We start from the raw sequence: 20,717 nt of genomic DNA, 5'->3' as shown, positions 1-20,717 counted from the left end.
AGTAATAGAAATTATCGACAAAATGAAAAGGAACGAATTCAATGGGAGAAGATATTTACAAGTGATATATCCTATAAAGTGTTAATATTCAAAATAAAGACTCACACAATACCAAAAATAATAATCTAATTCAAAAATGAGCAGAGGGGGCACCTGGGTGGCTCAGTTAGTTAAGTGTCTGCCTTCAGCTCAGGTCATGATCCCAAGGTCCTGGGATTGAGCTCCATGTCAGGCTCTCCCTGCTTAGCAGGCAGTCTGTTTCTCCCCCTCTCTCTGCCCCCTCCCTCCACCCGTGAAAGTGCATGTTCACATGCACTCTCTTTATCAAATAAAATGTTTAAAAAAATTAAAAGAATGGGCAGAGAACCTGAATGACACTTTTCAAAGAGGACATACGGATGGCCAATGGACACAGGAAAAGATGCTCAAAATCACTAATCATCAGGGAAAGGCATCAAAACCACAAGGAGATTCACCTCACACCTATGGCTAGTATCAAAATGGCTAGTATCAAAAAGACAAGAAATAACAAGTGTTGGCAAAGATGTGAAGAAAAAGGGACTCTTGTGCACTGTTGGTGAGACTGTAAGTTGGGTACATCCACTATGCCAAACAGTAGGCAGACTCCTTGAGAGTTAGAAATAACAGTCAGCAATTCCACTTCTGAGTATTTACCTGTAGAAAATGAAAACCCTAATTCCAAAAGATATATGCACTCCTATGTTTATTGAAGCATTATTTACATGAGCCAAGATATGGAGCAACCTAAATGTCTACGGATGCGTGGGTAAAGAACATATGATATACATACATATAAGAATATTACTTAGTCATGAAAAAGAATGAAATCTTGCCATTTGCATCAACATTAATGGAACTAGAGGGTACTATGTTAAATGAATTAAGCCAAACAGAGAAAGATAAATACAATATGATTTCACTTATATGTTGAATCTAAAAAATAAACAAATGAATAAACTATTTTCCGCCAGATATCATGGAGATAGCAGAGTAGGGATAAGTGAAATAGATAAAGGAGATTAAGAAGTACAACTTTCCAGTTATAAGTCATGGGAATGAAAAGTAGAGCATAGGGAATATGGTCAATAGTATTGTAATAACTTCATATGTTGACACATGATTACACTGATCATGGTGAACATTTCATAACGTATAGAATGGGAAAATCACTATGCCATATTCCTGACAGTAATATAATATTGTATGTCAATTACAATTAAAAATAATTTTTACTTTAAAAATATGTTTACATGTCATTCAAAATTGTCAGAGTATAAATAATATGACAATAGGTAAATAAGCATTCAAATTCATAGTAAGTAAAATGACTTGCTTCATTTCATTATATCATATACCTTGTAATTTCAGTTTTGGTCTCGTCTAAACTTACCTATCTTCTTCCATCACTGGAATACCTCCATGAAGTCCTCATACCCTAAAATATCACTGAGTCTCTTAAAGCCACCAATAGAGACTGAGCAAAGAATATAGGGAATCATGGAGAAACTAAACCAGCTAATCCCACCCTGATCTTTCATCTGAACACCGCCACCACTGCCACACACAGCACAGCCACCATCCTCTAGCCTCGAGACACCTACTGCAGGGGGAGATGACCTAGACATCCTACTGGAGGAGAGGGAACACTTGAGACACAGGAAGGCAATGAGGTGGTATTTCCTGAGGGCTGGGATGTCCTCCCCATGTCTAAAAACAGGTACTTCAGGAAAGGTGATAGACTTCAACAATGGCACCCACCTGGTCAGCTTCACTCTGTTCTGGGAGGGCCAGGTCTCTATTCTCCTGATGACTCACCCCAGTGAAGGAGTATCTGCTCTCTGGAGGGCAAGGAATCAAGGCCATGATGGTTATTTCCAAAGGTGAATTTGTTAGTGGCACCACCGATGTTTGCTGAATGTGGCCTGACCCCAAACTCAAGTGCTGAGCTGTGTAAGACCTCAGCATACACCCTTGAGAGGCTCTGATTCACATGACTACCCAGAATTGATAAATTCTTATCTTATTGTCAAGGATTAAAGCCTTTTTTCACACATAAATATACTTTTAAACACCCTGAGAAGTCCCCATGGGCAGAGCTACATTGCCCATCTCAATTAACATTGAACATGACCCTTTCAGATGCCTCTTCTACTCAAGGTCTGGTCAGACATGTGGTGAGCTCGTGAGATCCCTTTTTTATGACTCCCACTGCCAAGACTGGCATTCTCACCAAAATATTCAATAAAAGAGGGTTGCCTGAAGTGGAACTCTGTATTATATGTACTATACTTTCCCATGATGACCAGTATTGCATGTCTTTTACGGTAGACCTAGGTTTTACAAAATATATTCAGTGTAAAAGTATTTTGATAGGTGTTGAAAATGTTACACCAAAAAAGGATTCTTTGATAAAATAAAAAACATCTATATGCCTTCATTCCCCATATCCTCTTATGTAGATTCCACCTCTCAAATATCTTTTGCATTCATCCATTTGTCTCCATACCTATGCTGTTGAGTTGAGATCATCATCAGTTCATCTAGATTACTTGTCGCACCTTTCCTTCCACCAATCCTCCCTCTCTAATCCACTGTCCACACTGCATCCTGAGTAATATTTCCAAAATGCCAACTCCTACTGGTCATGTCCAGTTGATCTCAAGATCAGATACTCCTCAGCATGTGCTGCTCAGGTTGAAGGAGTCCATACTCACCAAGTTGTCATGTAGTGATTGTTAAAAGCCCTTGGCTAACAGGCCTTCACAAACTGGGGTATAAGCATGTTTCTCTTATCAATCATGGCTGCATCAATTCCATATCCTTCTTCTCTTGCTCATAAACAGATGCTCACTCCTTGGTCTATCAGTTCTCCATTAAGCTGGAAAACTTCATTGTTTAGAATGAACTATCAGAGTCTCTTCATGAGCCATTTTGCAAATGGCAACTATGTACCACCACAAATCCAGAACACGTGGGCCAAGCCCTGAGACAACCTATCAGTTCCAAATTCTTTTGCTCCTTTGCTAACTCTCTTTAAAGAGTTTCAGGAGCTCAGTCTATTTCCTCTTTCCTTTCCATTCTGCTACTATCTATTTTGATCCTGAGGATTTACTTTCCGTACACTTGATTTCAGAATGGAATGCTAGCTTCTTCCCTTAGGCTTTCAAAAATATATGCTGAGGAAGTAAAGTATGGACAGCAAACATGGAAAAATAACATGCATTCCAGATTTCATGTAGTCATCCAAGTGTTGATCTGTAGTCCCTGACTCCCTTCTGAAATAAGTTCAGCTGGGTTTCTGTTCTTTCTCTCTGATCTCTGATGATGCAACTCATTAATTCTTTTCCTATCCACTAACCATTCTTATATAGAAAGTCACAGTAAAGGTGACAATTTGATCTCTTCCTTTTTCTGAATTGAACCTTAAGAGGCATCCACAGAAGAAAATTAAGTACCACTTGTATTTATTGTACCTAGCACCTGGATCCCCATTCCTCCTGTATTCCCTTTCTCCTTGCTACCACTTACATATACACAGGTTTGAAACAAAGAGTGAGTCAAGGAGAAGATAAGAGCTTTGAAGCAGGAAGAGTCAGATAGTCAGTGTTTCATCAGCTAGAGGAAAGAAATGCAATGCACCAAACTAAACACGACTTTCAGATATTAGGGAGATAGCAGTGGATCAGGCAAGTACACTACCTTCCTTGATAGAGTCTACAATCATCAGAAGGCAAGTTTCTAGGAAAAATGGAAAGTGGTAAGCATAGCAAGAAATGTAGATGTAGAAGCAGAAACTCTGTGAAAAAAGGTGAAAAAAGGTCTGCATGCTATGCTAAGGAGCCTGAAGTCCTTAGGTAAGGGAAATGGATTTTATTTTTTTAAGATTTTATTTATTTATTCATGAAAGACAGAGAGAGAGAGAGAGAGAGAGGCAGAGATACAGGCAGAGGGAGAAGCAGGCTCCATGCAGGATGCCTGATGTGGGACTCAATCCTGGGATTCCAGGATCACACCCTGGGCCAAACACAGGCACCAAACCACTGAGCCACCCAGGGATCTCAGTGAAATGGATTTTAAATAATGATGAATACAGTTGCATTTGCAACCAAAAAGGGTGTTCTGGCAGTTGTATCCCAATATAGGTGGGGTAAAACAGACAGCTTGGTTAGAGACTCACACAAATCCAAGAAAAATATTATATGAACTTGAATAAATGATGTGTAAACAACAAAAGAAGACAACTTGCATATTAGATAAATATTTTGAATTAAAAATTCCAGGACATACTGATTGCATGTGGCAGATGAGAAGAGCGGCCCTGGACTTCAAGTGCTCTCAGAAAGGTAGACAGTTTTCCAAAATGCTAATCCATATACAATGCCCAATGCATATAAAATTCACAATAATTTTCAGTTGTGAAAATTTTTAAATTATTTTTTACTCACAAGCAAAAGACTTGTTACCTGCATGTATGGACAGACAGCAGGCTAATTTGTTATCTTATGTTTTGAAGGTCCAATCCATGGGAGTTAAAATGGTGAAACCTCCTAAATTCATTGACATCTCCCAGTGAGGTAGTAAGTTTTCTTGTCCTATTGTGGGTAGTTCTTAGTATGGGTCTTCCAAAAGACATTCTTATGCCGGGGGAAGTTTATCAGTATCAATCCTAGTAATCATGGATTTCCTGGAGCACAATTCTTAGCAGGTGTCTGTGATGTCAATCACCTTGGATTTTAAAGAGAGAAATCAGCTCAAGGAAATTATTTCAAACTCTTTTTATAACAGATTTTTATAGCTGTTTATCCAAAAGGGGAAAGTATTAGTATTCTACATTCATATTTAAACATGGTAGTGCTTCTCCTGGAGTTGGTGATCTGTCTGGGGCACTGTGCAAATGTCTTTGATGGTTACCCACAGCTTTTGAGTAGGAACATTTTGGTTTGGTTATCCTAATTCTCTGTTGGCATAACTTCCTAACCTTTAGTTTATGCACTAAGCAATTTTATATGGAGTTTCCATTTTATTAAATGTCTTTTAGTGGCAAATGCAAAGCCATGTTACTTATAAAAGAATAATGTTTATACTTGGCTTTAAAATAACTTTCTCTAAAGCCTGAGTTTACCAATAACATCCATTTTGAGATTTACTTCAACTAATAATTTATTGCCTAATATTTATTCATGTATTCTGCAAATGTTTATTAAGGTTCTAATAGATATGAGGCATTATGGGCAAATGGAGAGAAATAAATGTTCAGCAAGGTTGCAATCTGAAAGACATTCAACCTACCAATTCTATGAAGAAAGTAAAAAGGCAGAGGGCTTATGTTAAAGCTGATATTTGACTTAGCCCTGAAGGATAACTGTAGACAGAAAATGAGGAGAAAGAGAAAACTCATAAAGCCCATGAGTAGGATTGCCAGGTTTAGCAAATAATAATCTAGGGTTTTAAATTAGATTTGAGTAATTTCTAATTGTTTATGGATATCATATGCATGAGATAAAGGGTAAATATTGCATGGAAAATACACTAAAAATTATTCCTTATTAGAAATAATTCAAATTTAATTTGGTATCCTGTATTTTTTTTATCTGATAACTCTACTCATAAGCAAAATCACCATGAACTTTGTTCAATAGGCCAATGGAGTGAAAGTATTTAGTGCACCAGAGCAAAGGAAGAGGCTAGAAAGAAAGGAAGAAACTAAATTATGGATTCTCAAGTACCATGCTGAGAATTTTAGGGTTTATTCAGTCAGCTTTTGAAAGCTACAAAAATCAACCAAGGAAGAGAGTGATATGATCCACTTTCTGCTTTGAAATGTATTTCACGAATTTAACAAAATGTGCATGATTTATATAAAGAAATATTTAATGCTACTAAGGAATATAAAATAAAGGGCTTTTTTCTTCTATTTATATAAATGTTGGATGGGATGACTTGATGTTGAAAAGGTGTCAAAGTAGCTTAAGACAGTTAAAAAAATATCATTTGCAGTTCTGTAGTTCAGTAGTCCAACATTTGTCTCATTGAGCTAAAATAAAAGTATAACAGGGCAGCATTCCTTTCTGGAGGCTCTAGAGCAGAATCTACTTCCTTGTCTTTTCCACTTCTAGAGGTGCCCTTGTTCTTCACAGCCCTCTTCTTCCATTTTCCAAAGATACAACAATAGGCCAAGTTCCCATATCACATCTTTCTGACCCACTCCTCTGCCTCCTTCTCCCACTTTTAAGGATGAATGAGATTTAGATTGGTCCCACCCAGATCATCCAGGATAATCTCCCATCTCAAAACCTATACCTTTAATCATATCTGGAAAGTCTCTTTTGCCAGGGAAGTTAACATATTCACAGGTCCCAGGGATAAGAATGCAGATATCTTTGGGGGGACATTTAGTCTCCCTGCTGTAATCTTTATACTAATTGATAAATATAATGGAATCTTAATACTATTATCAACATACTATTAAGCCCACTCTATTAAGTAAACATTAAGATTAATCATAATAAAATGTGTTATATATTTGATATAGTCTTTCAGAGCACTTAGCTTGACCCTTGGCAAAATGAATACCCTGACACATAAATATTGTACAAGATATGGTTTTCAATAATAAGCGTAAAGGCTCTCTTCTCACCAAAGCATGCCAGTACATTATTAGGATGGCTGTACGGATCTTCTAGGGTTACAGTATTCAGTCATCCAGGGTACAATGCTATCAAACCTCACAGAAACTCAACCATGTCACACTGAAATTTTCATATAATTATAGAATTACAGAAACTCTCTTTAGCAAATCACTAGGGCTTAGCTATTCCAGGATTACCTGAAAGAATTCTTATTTCAGAATTTTCCAATTTTTCTACCATTACTATTTTTCCACTTTGTCCATAGATTACACGCATGCATATGACTATTCAGTAGATCTAGACAACAGAGACTGCAAGGTCTATGGAGGGCTAAGCATGGGGAGTAAAGCAGAGATTGGATGTGGTCTCCTACTATCCATTATCCCTTCCCTCTTTGGTAATAAAATACCATTATTTTAGCTGGGCCTACTGTCACTCAACTAAAGGCTGCAGTTGCAGCTAGTGGTGGCCATAACTAGATTTTGGCCAGGATTATGAGCAGAAGTGATATGGGAAATGTCTATGTCATGCCTTAAAAGTAAAACAACCTGCCCTCCCCTTCCTCTTGGCTAAACTTGAGATATAATGCTAAGAGATGAAAAAGTCATGTTAGACCATGAGATTGATGTCATATATTAAAAATAGCAACTTGATTGTGATGATAGTATCAAGTATATCCATATATGCTCAAATTCACCCAACTCCATACATTAAATATATATAGTTATTTGTATGTCAATTATACCTCAAAAAAGTTATAAGAAAATAATAAAGTTAAGATTATCACACCTTCTCCATAAAAAGAGTTGCAGAACAAGGCAGAAGGAACTGGAGCCCTTGAAACCATGGAACATCATATTGGTCCTGGCCTGCTCACTTTAGGACTATTATGTGAGAGATAAATAAATTTATATTTAAGTGATTATTATTTGCTTCCTATCTACTACAGAATATGATATTAGTACAGAAATGCTATGTAATAAACCTAAAATACAAGGCATTAACTTAATGGGGATTGGGGGGGGGTAGGTGGATAGTGAGTGAAAAGGAAACATGACAGGTAGGAAATCTGATGATTTTCAGTACGCCACAGCAAAAATTTTGGTGCATGGCTACTTGCAATGCCTTGGAAGGCAGACATGTGCCAACAGAGCCTGTAATTCTAATGCAACTTGCAGGAAAATCTCAGAACATTAGTGTTGTCTGCCATATGTTACTTTTTATGAAATTGTACTTTAAAACATCAGTTCAAGGGATGTCTGGGTGGCTCAGCAGTTGAGTGCCTGTCTCTGGCTCAGAGTGTGATCTCAGGGTCTGGGATCGAGTCCCACACTGGGCTCCCTGTGGGAATTTTGTTTTTCCCTCTGCCTATGTCTCTGCCTCTCTCGAATAAATAAATATGAAATCATTATTTAAAAAATAAATTAAATAAAATACCAATTCAAACTAGGTTATTTTATACTGTTTGAACTTTTAAAAATGTGGGCATATTTTTAAGCTAGTTTTTTAACGACAATATCCCCGTGAAAAAACATTTCATAGAAAAAAATAAGACTAATGTTTCATTAATAAAACAAAGGTAAGTAATTTGGTACAAAGACACCAACTTTTAGACCACTAATATTCAGGTTAGAGATAAAGGCCTGAGTCATCACAGAATCAGCAATGTTGACAAAACCTTAAAACTTAACTAATAACCAGATTTGGGAGAAAGTTAACAAGGAATCAAGATGACTCAAAATCTCTTAAACAAATGAGAAGTGGTTAAACAAAGCTGGTGACCAAAGAATACCAAGAGGAGACTAAGGAATTAGGAAATAGGAGTTTGAGGAAGAGAGTAAGAGATCAACAAAGGGAAGGTCAGAGAAAGAAGGTTAGATATTTAACGTATGCCAATAAAATCACTTACCAGAAGTGTCTGTTACTAGAGTGAAAAAAATAGAAATGCCAAGTCAGAATGAAGGCTCCTGTCTCTAATGGTTATACATCAGAAGGAAGGTGGATTACAACATTTTGTAAGCAAATTCAGTTAAATACAATGAGATAAATGGCTATTTGAAAGGAAAATTGACTTACCTCCTGGGAGACTCTACACCGCACCAGTGGATCAAATACTTGCCCAAACTTGTAAAAAGTATGTAATTATTTTAAATTGTTTTAGAAATTGAGGTTGACATTAAAGTACTTTTAATGAGATCTCTATTCTCTCATTTTGGTTATTTTATTTTCAACTTCATTTAGATTTCTAGATTTGAGGCTTTTAATTTAAAATATGTCTTATTCCCACTTTTACAAGAACCGTTGTTTCTCTTTATAAATTCCAATAAAAACTTTACATTTTGATTGATATTTCACACATATGAACAATCTACCCTAAAGTATAGGATGTTCTAGTCAAAAATAATCTAGATGGATGAGTATTTCTTTTAACTTCTTTATTTATTCATGAGAGACACAGAGAGGCAGAGACATAGGTCAGGGAGAAGCAGGCTCCCTGCGAGGAGCCTGATGCGGGACTCAATCCCAGGACCCTGGGATCACGACCTGAGCCAAAGGCAGATGCTCAACCACTGAGTCACCCAGGCATCCCTAGATGGGTGAGTATTTTAAATGATAGAATATTCTTTTTAAAAATATTAATCATTGCCTCTGAGTTAAAAAAAAACTGATTTGTGTATTAGCACTAAACGTTTTTGATCTTCATAGAACTGGAATTTTTTGAGATTTTATTTGAGAAAGAGAGAGAGCATGTGTGGAGTTGGAGGACAGAGGCAGAAGGAGAAGCAAACTCCCCACTGAGCTCAGGGCCTGATCCCAGAGCCTGATCCTGAGATCATGACCTGAGCCAAAGGCAGATGCTTAGCCAACTGAGCCACTCAGGCACCCCATGCAACTGAAATTTTTAAGAAACATTTGCTTCTGAATGCAAACAGACACATTTAGGTTTGGCGGGGGGGAAAAAGTTACTCTTTTGTCAGTCTTCAGCTCTACTCTGTGATAGATGAGGGTTATATCCCTCAGGAAACTGACTGGATATCAAGTGACAAAAAAGTTGGCCATTGTCATCATACCTGGACAGCACTTCAGGCCCTTCCTCATTGGCATTTTCATTCACTGGGCCATTGGTGCCTGAAAAACTTCTCAACAACTGTTCCTAAGAAGCCTAGCCACTAAAGTGATCTTTAAGACAGAAAACATCAGGAAGACACAGTAAGGTTTGGAAACTTCCATGATTACATTCAATATCTTACCATATGGACATTTTCAAAGATTTCAGTGTGTATTCTTGATGCCTGGGACATGACCATTGTATATGGCACTAATAGTGCCCACCCACATGATCACGTAATTGGAAATCAGATTAACATGTTCTTAAACTACCTATGCTAAAGCATGAATATACAAAATACCTAGAAACACACCTCTGCAAATAATTCTACTTGTATTGTCAGAGAAATTTTATTCTAGGGACTAAAAAATCAAAATCAAAAGAATCTGTCTGGGTAGGGAGGACATTTATGAACCAAGACAAACAACATAGGGTGCAAAGCCAAGAGAATCAGACATGAATAATGATTATGCTATCCCTGGAGGCTGCATACATGTGATAATAAATGTTCATATTCCTTAAACAAGTTTGGTTCATAATTTCTGTTACTTGTGGCTGAAAGCATCCTAACTATACTTTGTTGGGTTAAAAGAATAAACGTGATCATCATGATGTGTCATCTAACATTTTCTATAAAGGGCTAGACAGTAAATGTTTTATACTTTGCAGGCCACTCATCTCTGTTATATCTCTGCCATTGTAGGATGAAAGCAGCCATAGAAAGCATTTAAATGAATTAGTATGGCTATGTTCCAATAAAACTTTATGACACTGAAATTCAAATTTCATGTAATTTATTCTTCTTTTGATTTTCTCCCATATTTTTAAAAGTATAAAAACTATTCCTAAATTTTCAGGGAAGATGGCAGAGGAGGAAGATCCTAGGTTCACTTTGTCCCATGGCTACACCTAGAAAACACGCACATCTGTATAAAAACTCAGAAAATGACCCAAAGACTGGTAAAGCAGGCTGTCCACAGCTAGATGTAAAGGAGGCCACATCAAAGAGGGTAGGAAGGGTGGAAACACAGAAGCCAAAATTGACTCATGGGACTGTCCATGGGAGAATGGGACACCATTGGTATGTACAGGGGAGAGGAAGAGACCCCACACCAGGTACCTCAGGCATGAAGATCTATGCTAGGAAGATGAATCTCCATAACATTTGGCTTTTTTTTTTAAAGGCCTAACTTTGTGAGTTCTTACAATCAGTGGGGTTAACACCTATCACTTTGAAAATAAGAAACTGAGTCCTTGCTCTTAAAGAGACAGCACAACAGTCCTTTTGAGATACAGCATAGAAGCAGCAGTTTGAAAAATGCCTAGGGTATACAGGAGGGAGATTTGTTTACTAATCTCAGAGTATGTGCTAAAGGGGTAGAGATCTTTGGGAGATTTCTCTAAGAACAAAAGAACTGGTAGATGATATTTCCTTATCCCACTTTCCAGCCTAGATATGGAGAAATCTGCCAGAACCAGCACAATTCAAACACTCTCCACCTAGCCTGCTAACAGCATGCTCTATCCCCATGCTCTTCTATAGATTCACCCCCTCCAACCCAGCATCAGTGGGAGTTTTCCTGGGTACCTGCCTATCCCTCCTGCACCTTGTTGGCACCATGAACCCTGCCCCTGTGTTCTCCTGTGAACCCATCCCCTCTAATGTGCCCTTGGCAGTCTATCCAAAGCAATGCTACAAACATGGTAGTTGCAAGCAGCTCTGAAAGAAGCCTATACCACACCAAATAACTCCTGATCCAGGGAGAGGGAAATATAACCATACACACCTCTCTGACTGTGGACCCAGCAGTGGGCTGGGAGCAGACATCTGGACTGCAGATCCCACCCACCAACAAAAGCTTCTTTTAGGAGGATGACACGGAAACAACACATTGCAGTTTCATGCTATCACAGCTCTGGCAAATACCTAGTCTGACTCAACTCAAGACTAAGGCAGCCCCAGACTGGCCTACTAACAAGACTGGGACCAAACCTTGTTTGAAACAAGCAAAGAGAGCCATTGCAGATAACTTGACTAAAGGCAAATGCAGCTCAGCCACAATTGTAAGGTGTATACAACACACACAAGAGACGCCACTGAAATGCCATGTTCAAGTAAACAAGGAATGTTGCACTGCAGGGCACTGCAGAACCTCTTTTCATGAGCTGCTACTTTCAAGAGCAGGAGATGTAGCTGACTTTCCTAACACTTAGAAACAGTGAGTTAGAAAAAATAAGGATATGGCAAATATGTTCCAGATGGAAGAATAGGACAAAATTATAGCAAGAAGCTAAATGAAACAGAGATAAGCAATACACCTGATAGGGAATTTAAAGCCACGGTCATAAAGATACCCACTGGACTTGAGAAAAGAGTGGAGAATCTCAGTGAGACCTTCAACAAAGAGATAAGAAATATAAAAAGGAACCAACCAGAGATGAAAAACTTGATAGCTGAATTTAAAATACACTAGAGGTAATAAATAGTAGGCTAAAGGAAATAGATCAGATCAGTGAGCTGGGAGACAGAGTATTGGAAAGCAACCAAGTTGAACAGGAAAAGAAAAAAGAATAATAAAAAATGAGAATAGGTTAAGGGAACTCCGAAATATCATCAAGTGTAATAACATTTGCATTACAGGGATCCCAGAAGAAGAAGGAGAGAGAAGGAGGGAAATTTTATTTGAAGTAATAATAGCTCAAAATTTCCCTCAACTGGAAAAAGAAACAGACATCCACATTCAGGAAACACAGAAAGACCCCAACAAAATCAACCCAAGGAGGCCCACATCACAACACATAGTAATTAAAATGGCAAAAAGTAGTGATAAAGAGAGAATTTTAAAAGCAGCAAGAGAAGAGTTACATATAAGGGAAACCTCATGAGGTTATCAGATGATCTTTCAGCAGAACTTTGCAGGCCAGAAGGGAGTGGTGTGATACAGTCAAAGTGCTAAAAGGAAAAGACCTGCAACCAAGAGTACTCTATCCAATAAGTCTATCATTCAGAATAGAATTAGAGATAAAAAGATTCCCAAACAAAACTTAAAGGAATTCATCACCACTAAACATTACAAAATGTTAAAAGGAGATTCTTTGAGTGGAAAGAAAATACCACAAGCAGCAGTAAAAAAAAAAAAAAAAAAGAAAGAAAAGAAAAGAAAAAAGAAAAAGAAAAAAGAAAAGAAAGAAAGAAAAAAGTAGGAAAGGGAAAAAATTCACAGCTATGTATGAACACAACAGGTAGTAGATTAATCATTTATAAAACCAGTATGGAGGTTAAGACACAAAAACAGTACAATTGAAAAAAAGTCAATATAAAAGTCAATCATTGGATTCACAAAATAAATGCATGTAAGGTATAATGACATATACCTAAAAAACGGTGGAGTAAATATTTAGTGTTTTTAGAATGGATTCAAACATAAGTGACCATCATCCTCACACAGACTGCTATATGCACAAGATATCATCTATAAACCTAGTGGTAACCATAAATCAAGAAGCTGTAATAGATATGCAAATAAGAAAAAGAAAAAATATCACTAACGAAAACCATCAAACCACAAGAGAAGAGAGGAAGAGAAGAAAAAGTACAAAAACAGCCATAAAACAAGAAAATGGCAATAAATACATGCTTAACAACAATTATTTTAAATGTAAATGGATTATATGCCCCAATGAAAAGACACAGGGTGACTTAATTTAAAAAAAAAAAAAAAAAAACAAGACTCATCTACATGCTTCCTACAAGGGCTTTGTTTCAGACCTAAAGACATATGCAGATCAGAAGTGAAAGTATGAAAAACATTTATCATACAAGTGGAAGTGAAAAGAAAGCTGGAGTAACAATACTTATATTGGACAAAATAGACTTTAAAACAAAGACTATACTAAGAAGCAAAGAACGATACTACATCAGAACAAGCCAACAAGAAGATATAACAATTGTAAATATTTATGTATGTAACATGGGAGCACCTAAATTAACAAAGCAGCTATTAACAAGCAAAGAAACTGGTAGTAATACATTAATAGTAGGGGAATTTAACACCCCACATATATCAATGGATAGATCATCCAAACAGAAAATCAACAAGGAAACATTGGCTTTGTATGATACATTGGACCAGATGGATCTAACAATTATATTCAGAACATTCCATCCAAAAACAGCAGAATACATATTCTTTTCAAGTACACATGGAACATTCTCCAGAATAGTTCACATGTTGGCAAAAAAACAAATCTCAGCAAATCTTAAAAGACTGGAATCTTATCATGCATATATTCCAACTGCAATGGTATGAACCTAGAAATAAATTGCAAGGAAAATTCTGGAAATAATACATAGACGTGGAGGTTAAATAACATGCTACTAAACAATCAATAGGTCAAAGATAAAAAATACTATTTCAAAGGAATACATGTACCCTGATGCTATAGCAGCATTATCAACAATAGCCAAATTATGGAAAAAGCCCAAATGTGTATCAACTGATGAGTGGATAAAGAAGATGTGAGGCATGTATAACTATGTAACTATAACTATAACTATATAACTATATATATATATATATATATATATATATATATATATACACACACACACACACACCCCACATTTTCATATTTTTTATGGCTGAGTAATATCCAATATAAATTTGAATTTATATATGCCAACAAATTGGATGACCTCCAAATATATAAATATATTTATATCCAATATAAATTTGGATATTACTCAGCCATAAAAAAGCATGAAATCTTGCTCTTAGCAAGAACATGGATGAAGCTAGAGAGTATTATACTAAGTGAAATAAGTCAGTCAGAGAAAGATAAATACCATATGATTTCACTCATAATGTGGAAGTTAAGAAACAAAAAAAATGAACATAGGAAAGAAGAAAGAGAGGAAAACCAAGAAACAGACTCTGAACTATAGCAAACAAACTGATAGTTACTAAAGGGGAGGTCGGTGGAGGGGACGGGTTAAATAGGTAATGGGGATTAAGGCGGGTACTTGTGAGGAGCACCAAATGTTGTATATACGTGTTGAATCACTAAATTCTACATCAGAAACTAATATTAACTATATGCTAACTAACTGGAATTTAAATTAAAGTGTGTAAGAAACAACTAAAAAATAAGCAAATAAAATAAAAAGGAGTTAACCAAGAAGTCAAAGAGAAAACTTAAAAATACACAGAGATAAATGAACATAAAAAGACAATGGTGCAAATCTTTGGATGCAGCAAGTTGTTCTGAGGGAATATTATAGCAATACAGGCCTACCTCAAAAAGAAAAATCTCAAAGAACCTATCCTTATACCTAAAGGAGCTAGAAAGAGAAGAAGCAAAACTAGGAAATAGTAAATATTAAAGCAGAAATAAATGAAATAGAAACAACAACAAAAATAGAACACATCAAAGAAACCAGGAGCTTGCTCTTTGAAAAGATAAAATTAATAAACCTGTAGCCAGACTTCTCAAAAAAGGAGTTGGAGGGGGGCAGCACTTGGGTGGCTCCGTTGTTTAAGCATCTGCCTTCAACTCGGGTCATGATCTCAGAGTCCTGGGATCAAGCTCTGGTTGGGCTTCCTGCTCAGTGGGGAGTCTGCTTCTCCCTCTTTCTCTGTCCCTCCCCCCAACTTGTGCTTCTTTCTGTCTCAAATCGATTTTTTAAAAAAAGAGAGAGACAAAGAAAAGGAAAGAGGACTCAAAATCGCAAATCAAAGAGGAGTAATAACCAACATCACAGAAATCCAAAGGATCACCAGTGATTATGAAAAACTATATGCCAACAAATTGGATGACCTAAAAGAAATAAATAATTTCTCCCATATAGCCTCCCAAAACTGAATCACAAAGAAATGGAAAACTTAAACACACCAATTATCAGCAATGAAATTGAATCAATAATCAAAAAACTCCCACCAAACAAAAGTCCAGGAACAGATAGCTTCACAGGTAAATTCTACCAAACATGTAAAGAAAAGTTAACATCTATTCTTCTCAAACTATTCCAAAAAAGAGAAGAGTAAGGAAAGCTTCCAAATTCATTCTATGAGGCTAGTATTATCCCAATACTAAAACCAGATAAAGATACTACAAAAAAAAAATTTTACAGGCTGACATCTCTGATAAACATAGATGTAAAAATCCTCAACAAAATATTAGCAAGTCAAATCCAACAATACATTTTAAAAAATCATTCACCACAATCAAGTATGATTTATTCCTGGGTTGCAACAGTGGTTCAATATGCACAAATCAATGAAGATAATACAACAACAACAAAAGGATAAAGATCACATAATTGATCATCTTAATAGATGCAGAAAAAAGCATCTGACAAAATTCAACATCCTTTCATGATAAAAACCCTCAATAAAGTAGATTTAGAGAGAATATACTTCAACATAATAAAAACCATATATGAAAAACCCACAGCTAACATCATCCTCAATAGTAAAAAACAGACCTTTTTCTCTAAAGTCAGGAATAAGGTAAAGATGTCTACTTGTACCACCTTTATTCAACATAGTACTGGAAGTCCTAGCCACAGCAATCAGACAAGAAAAAGAAATAAAAGGCATCCAAACTGGTAAGGAAAGAGTAAAACTTAATCATGACAAGATACCATATATAGAAAACCCTAAAGATTCCACCAAAAAAACTAATAGGACTGATAAATGAATTCAGCAGGATCACAGGATACAAAATCAAGACACAGAAATATGTTACATTTTTATACAGTAAAAATGAAGTAGCAGAAAGAGAAATTAACAGAAACAATCCCACTTATAATTATGCCAACAAAAAAAATCCAGAAATAAACTTAACCAAGCAGGTGAAAGACCCATACTCTGAAAACCACAGAACAATGATGAAAGAAATTGAAGATGACACAAAACAAATGGAAAAATGTACCATACTCATGGATTGGGAGAACAAATGTTAAAATGTCTCTACTATCCAAAGCATCTACAGATTTAATGCAATCCCTAAAAAATATCAACAGCATTTTTCACAGAACTAGAACAAATAATCCTAAAATTTGTATTGGAACCAAATAAGACACCAAAGAGCCAAAGCAATCTTGAAAAATAAGAACAAAACTGGAGATATCACAATTCTAGGCTTCATAGCCATATTACAATGCTGTAGTAATCAAAAGAGTAAGGTACTGGCACAAAAATAGATATACAGATCAATGGAACAGAATAGAGAGCCCAGAAATAAACCCACAATTACATGGTCAGTTAATCTACGACAAAAGAGACAAGAATATGCAATGGGGGAAAAGACAGTCTCTTCATTAAATGGTGCTGGGAAAATCAGACAGCTACATAGAAAGGAATAAAACTGGACCACTTTCTTACACCATACCCAAAAATAAACAATATGGATTAAGACTTAAATGTGAGGTTTACACCATACCCAAAAATAAACAATATGGATTAAGACTGAAATGTGAGGTTTGAAACCATAAAAATCCTAGAAGAGAGCACAAGCGAGTAATTTCTCTGACATTGGCTATAGCAACATTTTTCTAGATATGTCTCCTGAAGCAAGGGAAGCAAAAGCAAAAATAAACTATTGGATTACAACAAAACAAAAAGCTTTGGCACAGCAAAGGAAACCATCAACAAAATGAAAAGGTAGCCTACTGTATGGGAGAACTTATTTACATGATATATCCAGTAAGGTTAATATCCAAATGTACAGCTCAACACCAAAAAAAAAAAAATTACAATAAAAAAATGGGCAGAAGATATCAACAGATTTTTCTTCAGAGAAGACATACAGATGACCAAAAGACATGTGAAAAAATGCTTAACATCACTAATCATCAGGGAAATGCAAATCAAACCACAGTGAGATATCACCTCACACCAGTCAAAATTGGCTAAAATCAAAACTGTAAGAAACAATATGTGTTGGCAAGGATATGGAGAAAAAGGAACCACCATGTACTCTTAGTGGAAATGCAAACTTGTGTGGCCACTATGGAGGTTCCTTTAAAAATTAAAAATAGGGGTGGCCCCCGGTGGCTCAGCGGTTTAGCGGTTTAGCGCTGCCTTCAGCCCAGAGCCTGATCCTGGAGACCCAGGATTGAGTCCCACATCAGGCTCCCTGCATGAAGCCTGTTTCTCCTCTCTCTCTTTGTATCTCTCATTAATAAATAAATAAAATCTTTTAAAAAATTAAAAATAGAATTATTTTATGATCCAACATTTCCACTATGGGGTCTTTACCCAAAGAAAATGAAAACACTAATCCAAAAAGATATATGCACCCCTATATTTACTGTAGCACTATTTAAATAGCCAAGACATGGAAGCAGCCCAGGTGTCCATCCATGGATGAATACATATATATACATTGATATATATACACATATTCATATATATATTCATACACATATGAATATATCTATTACATATATATGTAATAGAATGCCACTCAGCCATAAAGAATAATGAGATATTTGTAACAAAATGGATGGACCTAGAAGATATAATGCTAAGTAAAATAAGTCAGTGAAAGACAAAAACCACAGGATTTCACTTATTTTGGAATTTAAGAAACAAAACAAATGAACACGGAAAAAAAGAGGCAAATGAAATAAACAGACTCCAGTATAGAGTACAAACTGGAGGTCATCAGACGGAAGATGGGTGGGGGGATAGGTGAAATAGGTGAAGGGGATTAAGAGTACACTTACCCTGATGAGCACTGAGTTATGTATAGAATTGCTGAATCATTATATTGTATATCTGAAACTAATAAAACATTGTATGTTAATTATATTTCAATAAAAAAAGAAAGTAAAAAACTTGGTAAAAATGAACACAAATTCCTGAGAGGCTGAGGGAAAAACTAGAGAAACAGAAGAAAATTCTTATAACTTAAGTTTAACTACTAGAAAACTACAATAAAAATCAACAAGTGAATGAAATATAACAAACTTTTCTTGCTAATATCAGGAGGAAAACATGAATAACTTTTACTCAACAATGCATTGGCAGTACATGTCAGAAAGGAACAGAAATAATAATAATAACAATAATAATAAAAATAATAATAATAATAATAATAATAAATAATTTTAAAATGTTTAAAAAGAAAGGAACAAAAGTAACCATCTCTGGTTTTTTGCTCACTCACAAAAAAACTAAGAAGCTAAATATAAAAATTTAGAAGGTAACATGACACAGCTTAACATATTAAAATTAATAGTTTTTCTTAGAGCAGCAATAGATAGACAATATATCAAAATTGCATGATATCTCTGCATAGAGAATGTGAACATGTTTTATTATATTTAATTCCAGAAATTTGCTACTTTTTGACCTATTATAAAGTATCTTTTAAAATCTTTAGAATTGGGATCCCTGGGTGGCATAGCGGTTTGGCGCCTGCCTTATGGCCCAGGGCGCGATCCTCGAGACCCGTGATCAAATCCCACATCGGGCTCCCAGTGCATGGAGCCTGCTTCTCCCTCTGCCTATGTCTCTGCCTCTCTCTCTCTCTCTCTGTATGACTATCATAAATAAATAAAATTTTTTTAAAAATTTTAAATAAATAAATAAATAAATAAATAAAATCTTTAGTATTATAAAAACAGTATATTTAGAAATGTGCATTCAGTGAACTATCAAAAACATCGGGTAACCCAATGCTCAGGAATAAATACAGTTATGGACAAAACACACCTGTACAATCTAATCACATGCTGAAAGACTAAACAGACCTATAGATTCAACACAGCTCCAAACAAAATCTGAACAGGTTGTGTGCGTGGCAGGGAAGTAGGGTGTAATTTGAAATATAAAATCTCTAAGGAAACGAAAAGGACAAAAAAGGATCAAAACACTTCTAAAATAGAAGGCTGCAGAACTTATTTTTCCGGATATCAAGACTTACTTTAAAGCTATACATAGAATTATGACAATGTGGTACTGATGCAAAGAGAAACAAAAGACCAGTGAAATAGAATATAGAGAACAGAACTCCTGTTTCATGGCAAATAAATCACTGCTGAGCAGTGAGGGAAGAACAGCCTTTTCACTAAATAGTTCTGGGAAAACAGGATATCCATGGGGAGAAAAATGAAATTGGAACCCTATATTACACCACAAACACACATACCAGTCCTGGGAAATCATAGACTTAAATATGAAAAGCAAAGCAATAAAGCTTCTCAAAGAGTACATCTCACACCATCTGCAGTTAAGAGACACTTTTAAAAAAAATATCTACACTTTCAAGCATTCATGCTTGGTCCTACTGTGCACAACTAGTACACAGTTTATGAAACCTGACTCATCACATGAGTTTGAAAACACTTTTGAGGACCCTCAAAAGATGAATTTGCTCATTACACACTGGCATGCCACGATAATATTACATTCCCACAAAAGTTTCTGAACGCTTACTCTCAATTTCTATACTGATCATGAACCACTAAAAAACAGTTTAGAACTACCACAGGTTCTCAGATTATAGTTTGATTGGCACAATAATAAATAGCTCTTGGACTGTTGAAGATAATACAAAAAAATCTTTGTGACTTCAAGGTAGAACATGTTTTCTTAGACTGAATTCTAAAGGCACTAATTGTAAGGAAAAATACTGGTAATTTTTTGCACATTAAAATCAGGAACTGCTTATAAAAAGATACCATTAAGAACGTGAAAAAAAAAAAGAACTGTGAAAAAGACATTTGTAATACACTGAATAAAGAGTTCTCTTTTCTCTGCATCCAGATAACTTAAAATCTAGATTTACAAGTCAGACATTTGTGAAAAATAAAACACATGCCCCCCAAAAAAACTATAAGCAAAGTCAAAAGATAAGCTACAGAGAAAAAAACACTTGCAACTTGCATCCTAGACAATAAATTAATATGTCTATTGTATAGACAGCTCTTAAAAATTGAAAAGAAAAAG

The 20,717-nt window shown here is 35.8% G+C and overlaps 1 long non-coding RNA gene and 1 pseudogene across 1 annotated transcript in view; both read left to right on the top strand.

The window, feature by feature from the left end:
• Positions 1 to 20,717, top strand: part of LOC144311293 (uncharacterized) — a 43,416-nt gene that overhangs the window by 8,780 nt on the left and 13,919 nt on the right. The gene's annotated exons all lie outside the window — the stretch shown is intronic.
• Positions 1,714 to 10,040, top strand: LOC144311594 (NXPE family member 1-like; annotated as a pseudogene).

This window comes from Canis aureus, chromosome 3, assembly GCF_053574225.1.
Source record: "Canis aureus isolate CA01 chromosome 3, VMU_Caureus_v.1.0, whole genome shotgun sequence".
NCBI lineage: Eukaryota > Metazoa > Chordata > Mammalia > Carnivora > Canidae > Canis > Canis aureus.
This window is presented reverse-complemented; position numbering and strand designations above follow the sequence as displayed.